Source organism: Myiozetetes cayanensis, unplaced genomic scaffold (assembly GCF_022539395.1).
Source record: "Myiozetetes cayanensis isolate MyiCay16 unplaced genomic scaffold, myiCay2020 scf5-8, whole genome shotgun sequence".
Lineage (NCBI taxonomy): Eukaryota > Metazoa > Chordata > Aves > Passeriformes > Tyrannidae > Myiozetetes > Myiozetetes cayanensis.
The window spans coordinates 60,714,183-60,738,435 of record NW_026087742.1 but is presented as its reverse complement, the minus strand read 5'-3'; the positions used below and the strand labels follow the sequence as shown (position 1 = coordinate 60,738,435).

The window sequence follows — 24,253 nt, the reverse complement described above, 5'->3', positions numbered from 1 at the left end:
ATACCCATAACTCTGTCTATAACAGAACTACTTTATAATCTAGCCTTTCTCCTAAAAAAAGGAAGAAGGTTGCATTAGGGGGCAGCTATAAATTAAAAAGTTGTACTTCTGTATTAAACATCCTACACAAGCAGGCTTTCCATTTTGGTTGGGCTGCAGGCACTACTCTGATAAATGTAGTGACAGCTAATAATAATGCTGTGCACAAGAAAAACATACGGACCACTCCTTTCCTAGAGATTCACTGCTTCTAGTTATCGAGTTTGATACGAAGTATAATTAATTGTTTTTCCCACCATTGGAAAATATACAAGGCCACACTCCACAATGGTATCTCTGGTGCCTACTAAAGGAGAAACTTGCATTGCTGTTTTTTTTTTTTCCTGAGTTTTTGTGATTTACAGTGCTGCTTCTCTACCGAAGTTATCATCACAATCCTTACAGCAACTTAATACTCTTTCACATCCTAATTCTGTCAAATCTGGTGAACAGACACAAACTTTTATTATTACTGAGAGCTGTTAACAAGAGCCTTGATCCTATACAACACAAGGACAAAAGTTTAAGCAAGGTGCCTAACACAGAAGGGCATAGTGTAAGAAACAGGCTTAATGAAATCAATACTAAATGTTTCCAAACTGTATATTGCTATTACATAAAGAAGTGATAAAACCAGGAAATCAATACTAAATGTTTCCAAACTGTATACTGCTATTACATAAAGAAGTGATAAAACCAGGACTGTCCTGAAGTTTCATACATGCTTCAACCTGTGTCATATTACAGCTGCCAATTCAAGGTTGTCATAAGGTGTTTTCCCAGTGAGTTCAGTACAGCAGAGCAGGTGTGCATTCCTTCTTCACCTGGGTCTTCCTGCAGCTCTGCTCCGCCAGGAACCACAAGCAAGGCTCATCCTCCAGTCCAGATAACTTCCAGTAAGAAGGAAAGGTTTCTCTGAACAGGAGACAGCACTTCTGAGGTTTTGCCAAAGACCAAGGAATGAATTTACAGAACCTAAAAGACCATAAAACCGTCGCCCAATCCTAATGCAGGAAATGCTTTGATTCTTCCTTCTCCAACATGAAGGCAGCAGGTGCACTTGAAAAACAAACATCTTTCAAACAGCTGAAGCAATAAAGCCCTGTTTTATATAGATTAGAGCCTCACATCTGAGTGACTCTTCCAGAAGATGCAAGCTACTATTTAAACTTTTCCTGTGACTGAGACATTTATAAGTAAATACTCACCTTGTCCATTCTTTTGTGGCTACTGTGAGATAAATTTATTCTTTATTATTTCCTAGAGTCCTTAAAACATATCTCCTGCTCGACAATTTCAGACTTGTAAAAATTACTATCATAATTCCTTCGTCTCTGTAAATCGGCACCCAGTTCAAAAGTTATCAGGTAAGAGTGGACAAATACAAGTGCCCGAGATGTACAAATATGCTAAAATGAGGAAAATTCTAGAATATTCCAATGCAGCCCTAGGGCAAAGAGGAGAGAACAGAGAATATCCAACAGATGTTAGTCATATCACTTAATGTAATACTGGAAAAAGCTCAAATAGAGTGATGCAGCTGGTGTAGAAATGTATTAGAATATAATTACCCAGAGATCCATAAGGTTGTAGCTGAGCTATTAAAAGTTATGAAGCATGTTGAAGAGTTTTGTGTTTTTAAGAATCAGAACTGAGCAGAAGGATTTTATTTACATCAGCTTTTTCTTTTTCAGTTCTGAACTAATTATTTCAATTAATATGCAATTTATTTAAAATATATGATTTGTTCCCGATAAAGTATTTTTCCTGTTTTAGAAATGTTTCCTGGGACACTTGATAAAACATTTTCCAAAAGAACAGAGAAGTGTTAATTTTTGTTAGAAGAAAGGTGTTCTGGGGACGATTTCTCTTTCACTAATTTGACAATCTCCTTTTTAAGTACAGTGAAACTGAAATGGCTATTCCCTTCAGTGCTGGTCATAATACAAAACTGCAGATAGGCAATACAGGAAAATTACAAAAAGTATAGTTTCATAAAGTAAATCAACAAAGTCAAAGTCTGACATTCACTTAAAAGTAAAGATATGCTAAATGTTTTAATAAGCACTGGAACACCCTATTGAAAAAAAGGATCTACAAGATATACCAAAAATATGGAAATACTTCAGCTGTAGCTCTCAAGTGTTGTCACAGATACTCACTCAACATAATTCTCAAAGTCTGAAAAACATGATACACAACTCTGTACATACTATATTACCACTAGAAGTTGAACACCAGAAGTTGTAAAATGAATGCAATACTCTTATGAAAGAAACACTGATGAACAAATGCAAGTTGCACCCGAACAGCCAAAACAGTTACTGGATCTAACTCACAGCCAACAGTCAACACCTGATGTACTCAGAGCAAGAATGGCCAAGCCACACAATGGCAAACCTTAGCACTGCAGGAGTTAAGCATGCTATAGCAAATTAATGCTTACTTCAGGTTACCTTCATACTTCAGGCTATGAACCGCAATGATTTAGGAGCAGTTTCAAATGCAGTTCATGCATTTATGCCATGGGTACTATAACCTACATGGGAATGCATAGTAGCTGATTGGAAATGCTCCAGCTGTTCAAGTTTAATGCATTTGTATTTATGAGCCAGCAGATTTTGAATCTGAGCCAAAGAGGCTAAGTTCTTAATAGCAGCTGATGTAGGAAACTAAACTTTTGAAGGTGAAGAGTATATAGAGAAGAACTAGACACTGATAAACCAATCATCCGTAAAGGCACAATATGTTCATGCACTTACCACCTCAGCTTGTCCAGCACAAGTGTTAAACGCTTGACTGCCCACAGCGAGACCAGTGCAACTGAGACTACTTGAAAACAACACATTCTGGTTTTAAATGTTATTATTATTAGATTACTAAAAAAAAAAAAAAAAAAAAAAAAAGAAAGGCATAAAAAACCCCAAAGCATCCACAGTCCTTATCTGGATGAAGTACATATAACTTGAAGCCGTTGCATAAGAAAAATTCAGTGCTTTCCAATTATTTGCCCCTCCCTCTTACACCTTCAAAGAAGTCTAAACCGGTTCTGTAACTCTTAGTAAGTTGTAAGTGCAACCCTTCCACAAATCAGAATTAAAACTGCTAATTTTGCTTGGAACTAATTTGATAGTGTACACTTTACAATACAATTAATGACTAACCTGTCAGTGCTGGGTGCAAACTTACACCTAGTCTTCAGCAGGTACATTAATCCAATGCACTGACACACACTGGGAGCAATACTGTGGCCTCCTTTGTCTTAGAGAACAACTTTCATTTAAATTCTCTTGGGAATCATCCTCAAAAAGAAATGAGGAGAGTGAACTGCATAGTGTATTTTTTGCACCACTTAGAAAGATCTTCAATGCAATTTCACTTTATTTATGCTATGTTGATCTCAACTATGGGACTTTCTTGTTTTACACTCTTTTTTACTCTCAAGAACTTCCTTAAACCCTCCTAGTTTTATACCAGCTAAATCAGGTTCTTCTAAGCTTCTGCCAGGACTGGATTTCCTTCAGTTTGTTTTCTGAAAATCACATGACTTCAAAACCAACTTGGCCTTTCCCAGTTAACTGTTACTCTTGACTTCATTGCTGCTTAACAACATGCTTATTTTTTGAGAAAACAAGCAAATTCAATGCCAAGAAACAAGCTACTTCCCCATTTGTTATTGACTCCCCTTTTTCAGAGGCTATGAGTAGCAAGGACAAATTTCCAAAATAATTTTTCATATGATTCCTTTAAGGCAAACTAAAAACGTGGATATATTTTTGTTAATGCCTGCAACTGGTCAGCGAGATAAATTTATTGCAGAGACAGCTGCCAGTGTTGGAGCTACAAAGAGTGCATGATTCAAGCAGAACAAGCAGCTTTTAAAGAACTCTTATGAAACAGCTTTTTCCTGTTCACTCCAAAAAATGGAAACTGTGATATCCAAATGCAAGACATAGGATTGATGGAGCTACAAGTCTAAGAGATTTAGAAATTCATCTCCACTGATTCTTTTTGGAAAACCTGTAGGTCTCTGATTCCATAAGGAATAGGACAACAGCACAGAACACGACAAGTCAAGACAGACATATGGAAACTACTTCTCAAGAGCAAAAATCCACCAAAATGGAAGGTCTTTTGAGGCTTAACAAATGCATTTGAAGGGCATTCTTTTATCAAGACTTTAAACTGCTCAAAATCGGTTCTGCTTAATTGTGCTAGCAACTCCCACTTGCACCACGGCAAGCAACTGGTCATCAAAGTGAATTAGATAAACTGTAGCACTGATGTAGTTTAAAATGAATCATACAAAAACTGGTTAGTTTTAACCTAGAACAGTTTTCTCATCAATTTTCCTTTTTGCAAATACACAAATGAATGCCAAGCACAAGAATAAACAGAGATTATGTGCTTTGAGAGGAACTGCTTCTGCCAGAGTCAGTGCATAGCATTCATAAAGCTACAGACCATGACAGTAAAGAAGGTCAAGAGGCATTCAACCTGCCAGGTGCTTCACTTTCCTAATATTAAACATAGCCACAACGGTACCAAAGCAGTTACTTGTATGCCATAGAGAAAAATAAATAAATAAAGCAGAGCAGTCAAACCTGAATGCAACTCTTGAAAGACTGAATGTGCTATCCATGCATGAGTTCTCCAATGGAGGAGTGTCTGCAACTACTGAAGGGGAAGACAAGCAAAACAAGAGCAGATTTCTCAGATGATATAAGCACTCTCTTCTCCCAAGCTCCACACTATCCTCCAAGAAAAGTATTAGTCAGTCAAAACACCATGGGACCAACTAGTTGGATTGCCCAATCGAACCAAGAGGACAAAGTTGCTCTCGGCTTCCTCTTTTACACGTGAAGTTGCAACACTGAACAGTTGTCAATTTGTTAACAACAATACAGTCACAAAAATCAGAGACTGATCTGTTTGGAGTTGTATTGCCATGATGTACATAATTAAATGTACCGGGGTATTTTTAAGATCTATTGCTTGATTTATGGTAACTTATCCTCACCACTGAAATGTCACCATTCAGTGGAATGTGCATACATACTAATATCATTATATGTGGATAGTGAAGTCATTAGCATGCCTGAAGAAGGTAAACCAAATTACATTTCAGCTGCATCTAACACTGTTCATTGTCAACAGTCACTACTCACTTCCACAGCTTCTTCTAGTCCTAATTTTTTAGTACTTCAACACCTTCAATCCATTTTCCACACTAGGCTAAAAATGGGTAAGTAATTGTCTTAAAGTACAGTCTTCCCCATTTACATTTTTAATAGAATCTACAGGATTTCCAGAGGTGTGGTAACACTTGTGGCTTATGACATTTATTCCTACTGTAGAAAGTCCTCTAACAGCCTATCAATATGTATTTTGAAATATTAATGAATTGTTATAGTCATGGTTCTCTCTCACTGCCAAGGTATTAATTTCAATCACCAAAGTTCTTGTTAAACCTTCTTATCCATTCAGTTTTTGCTTATAGATTAGTTTCCAGTTACATGTACGCTTTTTGCAGATCATTACTATTTGATTTGCTATCACTAAAATGTGTTCCTTTGCCACAAAATAAAATTAATCCACTTGCTATTCTGTTGCTTATGTCTACATTTCCTTCTGTCAAGTCATCTACTAGATACAGTTCTTCCAGTTAAAAGGACAACAAACTCTGAAAACCAAAACCCTGCAGTTTGAAAACTGGAAGTTAGAGCAGAATTTGTTTTATAATCAAAGGAGTAAGATATGATATTGAGTATAGCAAGGGGAAATGAGACAACAGTTTGACAGCGGCCCATGCTTGAAGAATCCTGCACACCATAAACATTGGATCTGTACATGGGGGAAACTCCATCCCATTTACAAGGAAGTATTTACACTTGCAAACTACAGGTTTTTTACTTTTTACTGCAGGTAACAATAAAGCTCTGGGTTTGCTAAGTGCATTTTCACTTCAAATTATTCAAAATCGAAAGCCATTAAGAACTGATCTTCACAGATTTAAATGCAATGAAGGTACAAAATAAACTCAAAGCAAATTCAAAAAGAACTGTCACGAAGAAGGTAAGTTAACATTTGTGTCCTGCATATTCTTTTTCCCTCCCAGCTACAGAATAGTTACTATCTATTCACAACTGTCACAGTACAAATCCTTTTGGACCTTGTCACTTTCCCTGAGGACAATTTCCCAGACTTTCTTTAATAGATTTTTCAAAACATGGAGGACATTGGTTCAATTTAGTGAATTTTCATAGTTTTGACATTATATTATAGAAGACTGTATGTTGCCAAAAAAAATTAAAAGGGCTTTTTTTAGTCCTTCTGGAAAGCAGAAGGCATTTATTTCATCTTAGAAAGTGCTGTGCTTCTCTTACTAATGGATAATAAAAATTAGCTCTACTGGTAACACTGGGATTGAAAACTTGTAGATAATTTCATTTTTGACAACTCTTTATGTTCCAAGTAATCAAATATATAATAAGGTACAACATTTTCCATTGCCTATAAATGTTTAAGTTTTGCAGTTTATCTTTTCATCTGTCCTAAATGCTTTGGAACAGAAGCAAAGGTGGGGTGAGATAGACACACTGTAGGCACATTCAGTGCTCCTGTTTAACTTCTGCAAACTGCTGTTGGGATGGTGTTTGACACCCAAGATACTGAAACTGAAAGAGTGGGTACCACTATTAACCTAAGTGATGTTTTGACCACAGAACAGCATGAGCAGAAGATCCACACATCCTGAAAGAGCAAAAACTTAAAGGGAGACAAAAATACAAATTATGTTAAGCAAACTGGTAGATACACAGGTAGGTCTGATGAGGCTGAGGGCAGCAAGTGTACTCACCCAGATACAAATGGTGAAAGTGTATTTGGAGCCATGAATACAAAGAGGGCAAAGTATGCCCTGTCTAACTCAATTTGAAAAGTGCTGTGAAGACATCACTAATGAACATGGTGTTAAAGTTTTAATAAAGTGTTTGGAAAACACAAGGATATTCCATTCCTGAGGTACTACAACTGTGAAAACAAAAGCCTTCTAAACCAATATGTCAAAGAAGAGTAGTAATACGGTCCTCAACACAACTGTGCCATCAAAGTGAAGACCAACAGTCTCCGCAGCATGTACCAAAACCAAAACAGACTATCAACACAGCCAAGAAAGGGTGTATAACATAGCAAAGTGAGTATAAAAAGAGCCCAGAGTGAAAGCAACAGCTAAAAATTCTATTTAATTATTGACAAAAGAGCATAGCAAATTCTACCTTAATTTACATTTTGTTAAGGTCATCTATGACAGGTTAGCAAAAAAGTCTGAAGATTTTTCAGTGGTTACAGGCTCAAGAGTATGTGAGCAGCTGGAATGGGATGAGATCTCTGGAGGGCAAGCAGAACAACTTAAAAAATATTTGCTCCCTCTGAAACTAAAGGTTAATTAATTGGAATGATTAAAGATGACAACCTACAAGAAACATGTAATAGTATTAAGTGTTACAGACACTTTCTAAACATCCTGCTACCTCATCAGCCCTACAAAATACAGACCTCAGGATAACAATCCAAAATATTACTGAACATAAACAAAACCATTAAAACTCATGGATAGACAAGTTTAAGAAAAAGGCTGATAGTGTTTTTCTATTGGTATCGAGTGAACATCAGCATTAAGGAAGCCCAAAGTTTACTGTATGTGTCAAAGAACGAGCAAAAAAATCGGTCATTTCTGTAGCTCAGGAAACATTGGCCCCATGAGCAAAATAAACATTGTTCGTGTTTGCTGAACAGAAGCAGCAGCAGTGTACTCATTCCAAACTATTATCACTTTCCTGAGATACAGACAGTATCTTTTAGTTAAGCTAAAGAGTTGACATCCCAAGTCAAATCTATTTTTACTTAGATCTGGTCCTACAGGAAAACCAATGGCTCACAATTCAACTCGTGCACTATAAACAGCAGCCAAGTTGAATTTTGTGACAGATTGCCTGGGAATTTCCCCAAGCCAACAGTCTTAAAGAAATCAATGATAAAATCTGGTACTGACACCTATAACAGAGAAGAAACACTGCATGTTACCTGTAGATATTTTAGCAGAGATTTAACTAGAAATCCCATAAAGACTAGAAGGTGGACCTGAAAAAAGCTACAAAGTTGCTGAAGAAAGATAAGAATTCCTCAGGTTCCAGGATACACCCACAAGAAACATCAGTGGCTGAAGACAACTCTGAGAAGTGGGCCTGCATCCTCACAAAAACCATCTTCTCTAGTATCTCTGTCTGGTAATGAGCAAGACTGCATGTTTGCCAGTTCCACCCAAAAAGGTGTGAAAGTATTGACAAAGATGAAAAATTGTACCTCTCCTAAAGTCAGGCTTTAGGAGTTGTGCTTCCCAGTAAGTCCTAAGACAGAACACTGCAGAAGCACGTTCAGTCAAGTAGTTAAAGTTGCCATAACAATTATGATGGATCTCCTTAAGATATTTTGAGCCAAAATGATTACCAGCATAACACTGAGTTAGCCAACACAGGTCCAAATTCAAGTAAAATTAAATTGCCACAAGGCAAAGAATAACAAAGAAAAGCATCCCAATATCCACAGGACTCATAGCCCAAAGCAAATGAGTTATTAGTCCAAATCATAATTCAAGTTTCTGCAACTTCATTGCATTGTTGCCTATAAAAATCTAAAGCTTCTGAATTTCAAGTTCACAAACTAGTAGAAGCTCCAACTTGAAAAAGGTAGAAATGCTACTAATGGACTGAAATTAGGTAACTTAAGTGTTGGGTGCAATGACCTGAGCCTCATGTAACTCCTACATCTAGAGCTTGTCATACAGCAAAAAGCCTCAGAAGATCTCCATCTGCCCTGCAAAAAAACCCTGAGACACTCATCTAATTCTGTCCTGATCTTACCATCTACAGTAGTCAGCCTGTGACTCTGCTCAAAGCAGATTGCTCTCCTCCTGACCAAGTGACCTAAGCAACTGATCACTGAGTCCTGGCCTTTCTGAGGACAAGGATCTCTGTTTCTCTTAACCAAGGTTTCATCTGCCAAAAATCAGAATCCAATGCCCCAGTGTAACTGATAGAGCACATCAATTTTCTCCCCCAAAGTCACCAGAAAAACCATTCTGGTGTAGTTTTCTAAAACAAATCCCAGATTCAATACATATGCATCAAGATGACTAGTGCACGCTCTGTACCCAAACTGAACCTAAAACTAGATGCTGTGTTGATCAGCACCCCTCCTGCTTCCTCATGCTTAGTAGAAACACCAGCTGTTAAGAACTCTATCCAATTTGCAACATCAACTACTACAGAAACTCAGCTACTTCCATCTTTCACATACATGCACAGCTTTCTCCCTACCTGAAAGCTTACTATTTCCCCATTCATCATGTGATTAAATTTCATAATTATTTGAGACCATTTCCTTAAAAAATAAAAAAAAGAGTCAGAGAAAAAGTTAACTGACTGTCCTTTCTGAATTTTAAGGACCATTGAATTGTTGTGATTTTGTGCTGCTATTTTACAACACAGAAAATAAACACATCTATGGATGCAGATTCACATCATAGCTACAGTTAAATTTCTATGCTGTGCAAAGCAGAAAGTTTCCCATTGCCATAACAACAAAATAGCTTATTTTAAGCAGAAAGCTGAGCAGGACTGGGTCCTAAAGCTTCTAAAACAGAAGCTACCAAGCACTTAGCAGCAAAAAACTACGAAATTTTAAGAGTCCAAAATACTTTAGGACATTAATAATCAGATGTGTATTTGACCAAACGCAGACTTAAATTCTAAAAACAAAGAACATTTCACAGGAATTACTTCATGACGTGAAATGTTCTGGAATAACATTTGACATCCAAGGTGGCTTACAAATTGCCTTTGACAGGGTTAAACTAATGACTAACACGTCTTGAGGTGCCGGTTATAGCGTCTGCTCCTACCCAATGTATTTATTTTCCCTTGTTTCTGCTGCTTATTTTCTTCACTTCGCACAATAAAAAAAAGCTGAAAACTTTCATTTTTGCTTTTAGTTGTTTTCACTTTCTAAGTTGCCTGGAAGCAACGAAAAGTTTCTGTTTAGGTTAGAACCAATCTTGGGCGATGCTCGGGGAGGGAGGAATCCGGCGTAAATCTCGCTGAAAGAATAATGCCTCTGCCAGCACTTGGCGAGATGATTACCGTGTTCGCGAAGACTGTTTTACCTATACACAGAAGCTCAATCCCTTTAGCTGGGAGTTGCAAGGGAACCTTTACGGCTTAGCAGAACAACAACAACAACAACAGCAGCGAGAAAGAGGTGTTGAACAGCACCACTTCCTTCTCCTCCCCGCCTGTCACAGCCGGCTCAGCTGTTCTGGTCGCGCTCCGCATCTGCTTCTTTCTCCTTCTCCACCACCGCCTCCTCCCGCGGCCGCCCGGCGCTGACAGCGGGCGGATCCCGCCGCCCCGGCCGGCACAGGCACCTCCGAGCGGGGACGGAGACACAAAGTTTCTTTGGCGGGGCTCCGCCGGCGGCACCGGCTCCCCGGGCCACCGCGGGCAGCGCCGCTCCTCAGGCACCGCGGGCAGGGATCGGCGCCGCCCCGGTCCCCTCGCACCCCTCCGGCCGCCCCGCCGAGGGGAAGGGGGCGGTTCGCCAGCAGCGCCTACTCACCGCCATGGCCCCGCGGCTCTCCCGGCTAACGGTCCGCGCTCCGCCGCCAGCGGGCAGCGGCGCCGGGGCGGGCAGCGCCGGCGGGGGAGGTCCCGATGGCGCAGCCCGGCTTAGGGGCGGCGCTTCCCCCACCCCTTGGCCCGCCTACTCGACGTACCTGTGCTCCGGCCGCCGCCGCCGCCACTCCGCCGCCGTCTCTTCCTCCCCTCCCCGCACCTGTCACTGCCTCCCGCGGCCACCGCCGCTGCCGCCGCCGCCGCCGTCCCCGCCCCGCCGCCTCAGCGATACCCTCCGCCTCAGCCGGCGGCGCGCGGCCGCCATCTTGGGGGAGGCCTGGGGGGGGCCGCGAGGGGGGAGTTGGCTCCGGCGCGCACGGCGCCTGCGCGGAAACCTCCGCGGGGGGGCGGCGGGGGGCGTCTGTCGGAGGGAGGGGCGGTGAGAGATTGGGGGCGGGGCTTTGGATGGGGCGTGGCCTGGCTGTAGGGGGCGTGGCCGTGCAGGAGGGGGCGGGGCTTGCGGGAGGGCACCGAGGGCGTGGGGGGTCGAGGTCTGAGTCTGGGTCCGGGGCCTGTTTTGTGGTCTGGGTCTGTGGTCTGAGACCTGGGGTCTGGGGTCAGGGTTGCACCTGTAGCCCTGGTACTGGGGCATGGGATCTGGGCTTGCTTGTGTAAGCTCTGCTCAGCAATAACAAAAACGTCTCTATATTAATCAATCCTGTGTTCACTACAAATCCAAAACACAGCCCCATACTAGCCGCTGTGAAGAAAGTGAACTCTACCCCAGCCAAAGCCGTCACATTCCACCCCTTGTGCCATACCATTTACATCATGCCCTGGTCCCACACTATGCAGCACAACTTTAGCCACCACCCTTCTTCCTGTGCCTTGATATAATACACAGATGTCATTCCTTTAGTCAATGGACCGCCCTTGTAAAATGTCCATAAAATGGCCGCAAAGGCCTGCAAAATGTCTTTTGAGTTCATTTATTCCATGACTTAGGGTTCCATCAGTTATGGTGGTAACTCAGGACAGGAGAAGTGGTGTGTTGTGTGGAGTTACTGGGCACCAAAGACAGCTCATGTTAAGTTACTGATGCACTGCTTCTTGCAAGGCTTCTCTTCCATTGGTTTGGGTGGTTTCTGCTGTGATAATTCCTGTAACGTGAAACTTGAACCATAGTTCTGGGGCTGAGGCTTGCCTAGGTTGGGCCCTTGCATGGCGGAGTGAAGGGTAGGAAGGGCTGCCTCTTTTCTGTACAGTCATTACTGCAGTGAAAGTCAAAGGACTGAGGTTAAGCAGAGTCCCAGGTGCACAAGAAAGGCTGTGGGCACCTGAGGTGTACCCTGCCTGCTACCCAAGCATGTAGTGTCCAATATCTGAGAGGAAAGGGGAAGAAATGCACCTTTTCCAGGTGCTTGTGCAGGAAGCAACTATCTTCCCTCAACACCTGCAATGCTCAGCTGGTGTCCTGAATGCTAATTTGTGATTATCCTTTGCGTAATGTTTGTCCTTTCAGCCGTTATGGATTGAAATTATTTTACTACAGTATTTGGCTTAATGACCTTCTGCATCAGTGGACCAAGCAGAATGAGGTGTTTTATAAAGTGATTTTGTTAATTTACCTTAAAGTTCTCTGTTATTAAGTTAGTAAGTTGTTATTTCTCTTGCATTTCAGCAGTGTTCATATTTTTATAGCTTCACAGCAGGAAGACAGGTAGCTTCTATCAAAAAAAGGATGCATTAAACAATGTTTTGCCATCTCCTGGTTGCTCACTATAGGCCCCCTCTCCAAAATTCATAATTTCAGTGGTGAATAGCATCCTAGACTATGGTATCTCAGATCTGAAAAACTAGAGAGACATGGGCCTGATCAATATTTGGATGAGCTACCTCGTTAGATACTGCGGAAAATGCTGCTGGTGATTCATTCAGTGGCATTCGTCTGTCTATGAGTCAGGGCTGAACAAATGCCACTGCACAGCATTTGTGGGTTGTACCATCCAAGGGCATAAACTGGAGATTTTTGCCAATTGCAGCTGTTAAGAGATCACTGATTTTCGTACCTTGTTCCAGTTTCAGTATGGGTTTCTGGAATTAGCCAGCAGTTTTGGTGGAATACAGCAAAGGGTTTCCACAGTTGCTTATATCGAGGCGCCACGCATTGGTGGAGGAGCCAAGAACAGCAGTGGCAGCAGTGGCCATGGGTACCATTGTAGGCAGCCACAGATGCTGGCTTTGTGTCAGACTGCACAGTTTTGAATTGATGCATGCAGCACTGATTGTACATGTCCCACCACCCTGGGAGAGAGCGTCCCTCATGCCTTCTCCTGGCTTCTCAGGGGTGCTGCCCCCTTACATCCCTTAAATGTGAAATTAAGAAATCTGTGTGATGTTTAGGATGCATAGGTGCAGACATACAGCTGGGACAGGAGATAGATTGGAGTGTTTAGGGTTCTTCTCCCCATCCAAACACTGGTCCTGGCAGTGCGTAAGTTTGCATTGCGTGGCACAGTCCTTCATCTACTTCCTTCGTTTTTAGATCATAGATGTATAAATAAGAGTGTATAAAATTCCATTTTCTGCTGGAGAACCAATTAAAGTCACCTGGAAATCCTTCTGAATAATATTTAAAGTGAGTGGAAGGCACTGGGAACCAATATAGTGACCTCTGCATCTCTTTTTAGGGGCTTGTGAATAAATGGATTTTTCTAAGCCAAAACTAAACTAGATTGGATTATTTACAGGTGTGAATTGCCTGTCCTGGCACTTCTCAACGACTGCATTCGTCTGCTGCAGAACTTCCCAGAAGGACTCATGGAGACAGATTTTTTTTTACAGATACACATCCAAGTGCTCATGATGAACATTTATGAAATTGATACTGTAGCTAAATACAGTAGAGGAGAGGTGAGGAAAGAAAAATTGTAATGCAGAGTACCTCTTAAGATATAGTTTTGACTGGACAGCAATTCCCTCCTTCTTTGGCTCTCATTTTTTCAATCAAACAAAGTTACTGTCTCCAGACTACTGTGAAGAATTGGTGTTATAACAGTCATTACTTCAAGTTTGCATTAAGTTGTATTTACTCAGCAAAATACGTAGCAGTCTGGTGCTGGGATCAGAACTGAACAACTCATGCTAGTTTTAAAATGCACATCACTTGATCCAATTCTCCAATTCTCTCCATCCTTGCAAGATGCTCCATCTCTGGAAACATTCAAGGCCAGGTTGGATGCCCCCCTGAGCAGCCTGATCAAGATGAAGATGTCCCTGCTCATTGCAGGGGGCTGGACTAGATGAGCTTTAAAGGTCCCTTTGAAACTAAACTATTCTATGGACTATTCTACAATGAAATGAGAAAAACCTCCAGTTCTAAAGTGAAAATAATGTGGCTTAAGTTGGAGCGTTCAGCAAGTTTCTTACGTGTGCATCTACCTCCATGGTGAATGACCTGTTTTTACACTTCAGCTGAGTTTGTAATTACCTGTAGCACTTCTGCCAGAAGGGATAACAGAGACCTCTCTCGGTAGCGGCAACTCTGCTGCTGTCACATGGGGCTTCCTGATCCCATAAGGGCAGTGGTTGCCAAATGCGGATCAGCAGACCTGCAGTCATACTTTACAGTGTTTTGTGTACCACCAACAAACAGGTTTGTCATGCAAACTTCATTTGAAAACACTGCTGGGAACATTACCATGGTCTCACACGCCAGAAGGAGAGCAGTTTGGGCTGTGGACTGTGAAAGCCGTGAGTTCAATAGCATTACTGTCTTCTACCAGACAAGTACCATCAGTATAATATATAGCAATTAAAGAAATACAGACAAGTGTTCGCTTTCTAAAAGAAGTAAATAATTTATAAACATAACTGCCCTAAAATAAATAAGCTATAAGATGATATCAGCTTTATAAGGTGAATGAGGTTTAATTTTGATGTGTTGGTTAAAAAATTGCAGAAAACTTTACTATCACAAAACTGAGTTAGTGATTTCTTTATGTCATCTCAGTTATCTTCACCTGAGCTGCTTAACACTCACTGTATTTGTCCAGATTTCTTTCAAAGAGGCTGCCAATCAGTATAAATTATTTGCTGTTTTCTGAGTTGTATGAAAGATTTTGAACTGTAAAAATCCCACCTTAATATCAGAATGATGTATCAAAATGAATTTTCGATGAGAACTGTTTAATACTAGACATGATTCATTTCAATGGTAAAATATGTGCTAGTAGGGAAAAAGGAATTTCAGATTTAGTTGATATCAGCTGTGTTTTCTGAATTTGGTGAATTAGTAGAATTCAGAACACATTGAGTAGTGGCATATAATAAAATTTGTATGTCTATAACTGGGTTTTGACACTTGTTATAGAATAAGTATTGTATGTAATATTTTACCATGCTTTTCTCAAAATGCTGATGGACACCTTAAAAATACACAAATTCACAACTCACTGTCTATTTTACCTGCTTTTCAGGACATGGATGATGAAGTAAATAATTCTATGACAGGATTAAACAGGCTGATATTTTAGAATGATGGCACCAAAATAAATGGGAGGATTAAAAGGATAAAAATACTAATCCCATCAGAAGCAACAAAATTCAACCATTCAACTCCTGCATTACAGAAGTAACTCCAACACAGAATCAGGAATTTGAGGGAAATTGCAGTTTGTTAAATTCAGAGGTTAGCTGGAATCTGCCGTTTCCCTCTTACTCCTTTATTTCATTTTCTGAAAGAAATTCCACTGATTTCAAGGGGATTGCTTTCAGAATGGGGCATCGATTAACATGAACAGATATGGCACTGTGAGCTTAAGATGTTCGAAGTTAAACCAGGCCAAACACTGTAAGAAAAATTAAGTAGTCAAAAATTTTAAATTTTAAATTTAGGGCGATCTAGACTTCAAAAACATTCACTGGAGCCCAACTGACAAAACAGCCTAATTGTGTGGCATTTGTTTTTCTGATATGTCTATTTGCTATGAGGAAAAGCAAAACAGAGTCAGGGATTACATGAACAAAAAGGAAATACGTGGTTTGGAAACCCAATTATTTATCTTACTTTGTTAAAATGGAAAAAATATATGGCACAAACCTACTTGTTATGATGTTACTTTTCAAACTCATGTCAAAGAACTAAATACGAACAGTGAAAAATGCCTAGCAGTTATGTTCACCTCGGCATTGTTGCAACTGATTGTTTTGTACCTTGCAAATCTTTATTTGTTGAAATGAGCCGCTGGTTGAACTGTGATTTTCCCATTATGAATTAAAGCTATGCTCTCATAATATTTATGGCCTTGAAGTGATATTTAAAACAGTGGTTGTAGACACCAACAAAGCAGTATTTATTAGCCTCATCACTTTCAGAAAACATTGATTTTTGTTTTGGCTTTGTGAACAGAGATATTTCTGAACTGTGTTTAGTGATCTCCTAGTTAACAGTTGGTTTGTGATAGATAAAGCTAAATAATCAGCCAGCCCTGGTTGTAATTAAAATGTTTACCGGAAGCATACTTTGAATTTGTGCTTCTGCTTGCAGTTAGTTTGAAATACTTTTGTAGCCTTCCTTTTCAAACCATGGTGACAAGTTAGACATTAAAAGATCCGATGTATGGAAACAGAAAGGCTTAGAAAATTCAGAATTTAAGTGGATAGATTACCAATCCACATTTATTTGGGACCTTTTTCCTTCTTGAATATTCAGGTTTAGATTTTTCCGGGAGATTTGTTCTCTGGATAAATAGTAGCTTTCATCTGATGTATCACTGAAAGTCAAATACAAATTTTCTCCTTTCACCTTTCTTTTGGTGAAACCTGTCAGAGTTTAGTATGGACTGACTGTGCTTAGGACTTTTTGACCTAATTGAGGTCCTAACTGAGCAGCAAGGAAATTAACTGCCCCATTTGAGTAGCTATGCCCCTATTTTGAGGATGTTTGAGAAGCACAAGATTTCCATTATCTCATCCTGAAATGCTGAGTTTAGGGTTTCTACTGTGACTCTTTTTTTCCTTTGAAATACAAGACTCATGTTGTACTTGGAAACAAAGAAGTTGAAAAAAGTTTTCATCAACGTCTTCAAGCTTGTTCAGTAAAAGACCTTGCAGTGCAAGTCCTTGTCTGGCTTGATAACAGCATGAGTTCAATGTGCTCAGGGAATAGTAATTAATCTCTTCATTCAGATTTTCCTGTTGGTTTTTTGGGGGGTTGTTTATTTTTGTTTGTTTTGGTTTTGTTTGTTTTTTTTTTTTTTTGTTTGGTTTGGTTTGTGTTGGTTTTTTAGTTGTTCTTTTTTCTTTCCCCAAGAAGTCTGAATATTTAGCATATTGCCAATGTTCTTTGTGGTTTTCCAGAAGAATTTAACTGCTTCATGACGGCTTGGAGAAAGCCGGTTCATCTCGTATTTATTTCAAGTATTTTTCTTCCAAATGAAGTATTCAGATGATGTGAAAGCACCATCTTTGTGTTCAGACGAATACTGTTCATACCTAAAAACTCTATGACAGTGGAAATCAAGTGTACTTCACTAGCTTCAGAATAATAGAGCCACTGAAAAATCTTCAAACCAGGATGAGCACAAAGAACAGTCTTGACTTCAGAAGTTCTGTGCAATAAAAAGTTTAAGTCATGGTTGATGAGGTGTCTCAGAGATGTTAGCAGTGTCAAGCAACTGGCAATTGGTTCCTGTGGCAGGAAATAACAAAGGCAGCTCAGTGCCATAAGCAGTAGAAGCTGTTCTATCTGTTGTTGGAATTGTAGTTTTCTCCTTTTTAATCATCATGTATTGTAAGTGAATTTGTTTTAGCCCCCAGAGAAAGATATCTTGCTTTTGTGTGGTCTGTTCATTTGTTGAGAATGGTACTGGCCAATGTGATCAGGACTTTTGGGTAAACTCAGATATTTACCTGGTCACTTGGTTAATGTGATTGCATTGGTTGAGAAACATTTGGAACATGGCAGGATGAAAAAGAGGAATAACCTATGCCACAAAGGGCTATTAAAAACAGAGAAACCACCTCTGGCTTAGGAGTCTTTAAGACACAAATTGCTAAAGGATGGGAAAATTTTGTTGAAAAGTATTACTGTGCAGCTGCCCTTGGATTGCTTTTGGCCATTGCTAGAGACAGGGTGCCAGGCTTTTACAAAGAACTGCTCTTTGGTCTGACCTACTATGCTTTTTCATCCGTATCTGTTTTCATATTTTGTCTGTGCAAAAGAATTGTAAAAAAGAATAGGCTACAAATAAATGAAATTGCGTTGTGTTAGTCTGTAAGGAGCAGATCTTGGCCCCAACCAAGATTTTGTCCAGTTCTGTATGTTGATATACTTGATGATGAACACTAATATATGTGAGGCACGAGCAGAATGCATAAATACTTCCTATGCTCTTAGATTGTTGGTAGCAAAAATTGCTTAATGAAGTGAAATCCTTTTGTTTACCTTGAAGCATCTCTCTGGTTCTAGCTGATTTTGTTTTAACACTGAAAACTATTTAATTCTGCTTTAATTTTCCCCCAAGTAGGCTGTAATCTTTCCATGCACTTCAAGCAGAGACAATAAGTAGTTAAAACTTATGTGTGGCTGATTCTGAATACTACTGCAGATACTTCTTTACAAACTAGAAGAGTCCTCGGACTGTGGAAGTGAGCAGCTTCTTTTTATTTTTACATGTCCCTACAAACAGACAACTGACAAGTGCTTCCTAATAAAGTATTAAGAATAACAAAAAGTAATATAGATAAATAGCCTGAGCTTCTATTTGATATTTTTTCATTCTAGTATTCTTTGGATCCAAGCAAGGGGTATGTTCAGTGATGGTAACTCAAGCAGATTTATTGTACTCTGACCTTCCAAATGATAGCAGCCTTGCAATTCTTGAAAGGATCTGTCTTTGGAAATAAGTGTCACACAGCTTGAAATTTTGCTGATGGTGTAAACAAAGCAAAATATATTTTTTTATTCATCGTCTTTGGTCTTGTAGCAATCACTCACCATTTGTTCCAGGGTAGATGAGCACCACTCCAAAGGCCCTGGCAAGTGAGAAGGGTCCAGGGACATACACTAGTCAGTATGACCCTCTTGCTTCAGTAGATATCCCTTAAGCTCTGTTTAAGTTGGGAAGTTCTACCACTGTCTCACCATGGATTGTGCAAAAAATAGCTGTCTGTGTTTGCCGATCAGATTCTCCCTTGGAAAGATGTAACCCAGAATATGGTGGAGCTCTCTGTGGGCAAAGTGGTGATTTGAAACTTTTGTCTGAGAAATAGGCATCAACTCCACAAAAACCAGTGATTACTTTGTACTCATTTTCTTCATGAATATTTTCTTTCTATGGTAGCTACTTCACTATTCTGACCATTTATTAAAATATGGACATTTTAAGAATATAGGAAATTCATCATTATTATAACGCCTCTTAAGTAATTCTCTCCCCCTTCTTTATCTTTCACTGTCAAGTCTGTCTGTTCTTCATACCAGTAACTGAAGTGAATGAGACATGAATGTTACACTTAAAATGAAGAAGTTAGACCCCTTTTCAAGTAATGTTTTGGATTTTCATCTTGCTGAGGGTTTTAAAGTATGATCCTTACTACAGGAACATTTATTCTAGAGTAAGCAATTTGTTCCAGGCAAAATTTGAGATGTCTGGGGAAACACTAATTTTGGGTTTCCTGCTAAAAGGTATGTGATGTATGTGATTTTTAACCATTTTAGATTCCAGTCACAGTGTGGCCTGTCATTGAAGACTTAGTTAACTCTTTCTCCTCTTTTCACCCAGACTATTGGGTCTTCACTCTTAGATCAGTCACAGATCCTTCCAATTTTGTATCATTTTTTTGTTCCTTTGGTTTAGACACTAATCTTATTTTCAGTGTGGTACAGCCCATCTAATTTTTTTTTTCTATTTTATCTTTTTGACTTCCCTCTGACTTTAAGTGGAAATGGGTAGAGGACAAGTCTGCTCAAATTATCTTGTGTCAGATGCAAGAGTTTCTTCCAGTCTTCCTTTCCACTGGCACTTACTGACTGAAGATATAGAATGATGCAATGTATAAATCTTTTTTGTTGCATTCCATATATCTGTAGGGGTTCAGCTCCTCCAGGACTTTCACTAGTTCAACTTTTCAACTTATGATTATTGTCTTTAATTTATTTCTCCTGCTGGCACAGTGTTCATTAGCTGCTACAACCCAAGGTGCCTGAAAAAAATTTCTCTTTGTCTGGTGACACAGTTCCAACAGCTTTTGCCCCACAGAACACACGTTTTTACAGCTCCTCCCCTGGATGTTTTTGTGTGCCTGGACTGAGAGCCCACTGAAGGGTACAACTGACTGCTATAGGGAGAACAGTTTGGCTGCAAGATAAGGAAAGCAGTCTAGACTGATCTGTCTCAGCATACAGGATAAGATTATTTTACCTATCTAAAGTTCTGTTCCAATTGTTTAGTGCTTATTTATATTTTTAGTGATGATCTCCTATTTCTTCAAGGATTTTTGTGAGAAGCAATTAGACTCCTCCAGCCTCACAACCTCCTACAAATCGTACTTTGAGATCTTAGGTCCTGTGCTCAGGGCTTTGAGCCTCACTAAAGTCATTTGCTTTCAGTGGAGGAAGAATTTCCATGTTCCTGATAAAGAATTTTAGTGTGCAATAGCTGAAGGATTTATGTTTATTCTAGTATTAGGTATTTTAACATTTCATACTACAGGGGCATTTGATGCAAGTTGTGTGTCAAAAAGATGTTGCACTATGTTGGGAATACTAAAGGCTAATGTGGACCATTTTAAGATATACTACATTGTTGCAGAATCAATCAGTGCCTCTCTTGGGATAGATTTGTGCATACCATGAGAGTAACCCCAAAATATCTTCAAGAGTAAACTTGTGGACTGTGAGAACCTGTCATACAGTCTTGCACACGTCTCTCAGACCACTTTTTGCTTCTCCAGGCACATTTTTATTGCTTGTAGACAGTCTGCCAAGAGGTCTTATGTTCGAGGAAAGTGAGACTATGTCCAGAAGCATTGTTGGAAAGTGGTATAGCTGGAGTCACTGTGTTGAACTCTGATCCTCTCTGAAATAAAAATACAACAGAAAAAAGTTTAGAGGAAGCAAAAAAAATAAGCTTTGTGAGATAGAGACAGAAAGGTCAGGCTACTAGATGATGTGAAGGAACAAACAAGGGATGATACAGTAGGTACAAGCAAAATTTTCCTTAGGTTCTGCAAAAGTATGAGCTCAAGGGAGTTCCCAGGGAGGTTAAAATGGTAATACCCCTCAAACTGATTAAATTTGTCTCTCCAAAAAGCACACGGACTTTTAGAACTCATTACTCAAGAAAATGTTTTAGCAGGAGTTGAATAAGAATTTCTGCTGCTACCTTAAATAGAAATAATATGCCAAAGGTTATAAAACTTCATGTTCCAGGATGAAAGTCAGCCACTTCCTACTTAGAGTCAGGAAGACACTTCCTCTGAAGGTACACTATTAAGACTTGTCCATTACATGATTTTTTAGCTTTCTATCTCAATCCAAATAGTGTCAAGGACAGTGTTTCACCATATTTCACTGTTTGGTAACTGCTAGTCCAACCTGTTCTAAATTTAAACACCCTTTTCAAATGTCTCATAACTTGCTGCACTAAGACTCTTATTTTTATTTTGTCATGCACAAGCATAAGAAATAAGAGGAAATAGTTTCCCTGCTTATCTGAATACAGACTTACTACCTTGTTTAATTAGGAGTGTGTGTGTAGAGACTATTTTCTGATTTCTTTTTCTCTAAAATACTGTAGGCTAAATCCCATCGACACTAGGTAAAAAAAGCCAAATTGAAGCAGTAGTCCCTAGTTTAGTATCAGTGTATTTGTACATTTGAGAGCAATAAAACACTCCTACATTTTTTCTCTGGTACTTTTCATGAGTGGGCAAACTCCCAGTTAATGACATTATTGACTCACCTTCGCGTCTGCCCTGACTTGAGGAGATAGAAGTGGATGGGACATTGTCAGAATGGACAATGGCAAGTGAACATTTCCTGATAACCCGCTGACAGGGCATCGTGCAGTCATCAGTGCAGAAAGTGGAAAAACACAACTAATCCTCGAAGTATGAGAAAATCTGCTGTCATTTTCCACAAAATAACCTCAATCAACTGAAAATTGTTTCACCCAGTTTTTTAAGTGGTAAAATATTAAGTAAGATCAGTCTTTCGGAGACACTGATTTCCAATCTGCCTTAAAAGGTAAATATGAAGGCCATGTATGGCACTTTCCCTGAAATACTTGGAAGGAAGAATCTTGTTTACGAGGTAAGCATCCTCTTTTCCTTGATCCTCTACACCAGATGATCTCTATGATCTCTCCATCACTATGTTGGCAATGGCACACATATTTTGGGCTGTACGGCAAAGCTCTAGTAATGAAAGTTGTGGTGTACAAAAAGGCTTTGGTACACCAATAAAGCTGTATATCTGGGTGGTAAAACTATATGGGATTATAAATTTTATTAGGTAGATTAATTACAAGGTTGTAGCTATCACTCCACAGTTGTCACAGAAGTCTTCCTCATTTTTCACTCTCTTGCATAGCCTTTTCCATACTTAAGTCTCACTCTCAAGAGTGAATTTATTTTCCACATAGAACACTAAAATGAACTCTGCTGAACCATTATGCTACTTTGAGAAGTAGCATCTCCTTAAAAATACGGGATATATTCCTACGGGTTTATGCAGTCAATAACTCAAAATAGCTTGTGATTACCACAGCAGAGCAATCATGGACATAATCATTCCCACAGAGGGTCTTGGTTAAATTTGGAAAATGCAAATTTTGAAATCAAAGGATCTGGTTCTTGTTTGCATGGCTGTGCCAAGAAGCCTTATAGTGGTTGTAGATGACATTGCACAGACCTCCTGGTCTCAAGTGCTGAGGCATGGGATTTCACAGCATTGCCTGGCTCAGACTTCCCACAGCGTATGACGTGTCTTCTGGCCTGGGCAAAGCAGAGCCCTGTCATCCTCTCCTGAGGGCACCATGTGGAGCCCACCCGTGTTCTATGGACCCTTTGATGAAATACTTCAGCTGGTTTCTCCTGGTAGTACCATGTGATTTTCTTTACATTCTTAATATTGTCTCACCTTCATGTTATTGTCTCATTGACTTTTCAGAGTCTGGCTATGTCATGATTTCATATGTGTATGCGCATTTGTATTACTTTGTCACTTGAAATGCTGAATAAAGTTACCTTTTTTCACACTCAGAGAAGTGTGCTTACCTGGTTTCTATGCACTGGGTTTCCACTCATTTAGAAGCAATGTCTCCTTAGTGTGAAGCAGTGCTTCTTCAAAAAGTGTTGAGCCAGGTCATTAGCTGTAACAGCAATTTTTATTTCTCATTGAGGGTGTTCATTGCTCCAACCATAACTTATAAATAAAGATGCCTTTAATTTGCAACCCCCTGGAGCAGGAGTTTTGATCCTTTACCTCTGATACCTACTTAGGACTGCTTCAGGTTAGTAAATTCTGAGAAGAGCATAGATACTATTAAGAAATATTTTTAGGTCATTTACCCACATGGTAACAAATTTTCCATGGAGTGCTGCCTGCTTGTATCCCAGCGTTTGCCACCCAATGGTTGGTATATCGAGATAAACCCAAAAAAAATGTCTGTTTTCTCACTAACTTTAGAGGGGACTTAAAATGACTAGATGATTTGTAGAACAGCAGTCAGATGATTTGCAGTAAATGAATCACAATTGAGAGGGCAATGGGTACATAACTGGACTCTGTGAAGGATCCACAAGGCCTTCCTGTATTTGGTTGTCTTCTTTTTCTTTGGAGCATGGAAGCATGCACAAATATTGCTGGAGACCAGAATAAAACTTTTGGGTTCATGTATTATGTTTTTTTTACTATTAAAAAAAAAATTAATGGGCTAAGTCATTTAATCTGTCTTTTAGCTTAATATCTGTTTATATGGTGACAATTTCCATCTCCACTATTGTCTTTCAGTTATAACATTTTCTTCACTTTTCAGCCAACTCACTGAAGTCATTTGCCATGGAAAGTTTTGAAACATTATTTATGGGTCCATTCTGTCACCCTGAGACAATATTCTGAGATGATGTAATACATCTGTGCGTAATATTTCTGCATTTTTCTATGCTTTGCTATTTTTTCTATACTTTGTCCTTTAAAAAATATAGAATACAATAATTATTTTATTTTGTATTAGAATTCTGTAAGAAGAGATGTTCTATTTCTGACATTTTTAGATTAATTCCAATGGTGCAAATGGTCTAAATAAGTTCTGATCAATTCAATTGAGTGTATAAGACAACTCCATATTTCTTAGTGTTTCTTATGTCTGGATTTGTGATTTCAAAGTGCTTTTGAGACTGTTTTCATTGTTAGGAAGAGAAGTTACTTTTTTTAGAGTTCTTCAATGGCTGAGTTCACAGTTAGCATGACATATGAGACTCATTTCCTCATTTGTTACTATTTTAAATGTATACTTATCCTCCCACTCTTCCTGAAA

At 39.4% G+C, this 24,253-nt stretch overlaps 1 protein-coding gene across 3 annotated transcripts in view; it reads right to left on the bottom strand.

Annotated features, from left to right (window-relative positions):
* FNDC3A (fibronectin type III domain containing 3A) overlaps window positions 1–10,913 on the bottom strand; it is a 114,770-nt gene extending 103,857 nt beyond the window's left edge. Inside the window, exon 1 of one of the 3 annotated variants that reach the window (XM_050333074.1) lies at window positions 10,871–10,913. The gene's annotated coding sequence lies outside the window, so the exon portion shown is untranslated. Of the gene's footprint in view, window positions 1–10,238; window positions 10,257–10,713; window positions 10,732–10,870 lie in introns of those variants that run through there. The other 2 variants (XM_050333075.1, XM_050333073.1) reach the window with 2 other exon arrangements.
* Window positions 10,914–24,253: the final 13,340 nt, after the last annotated feature.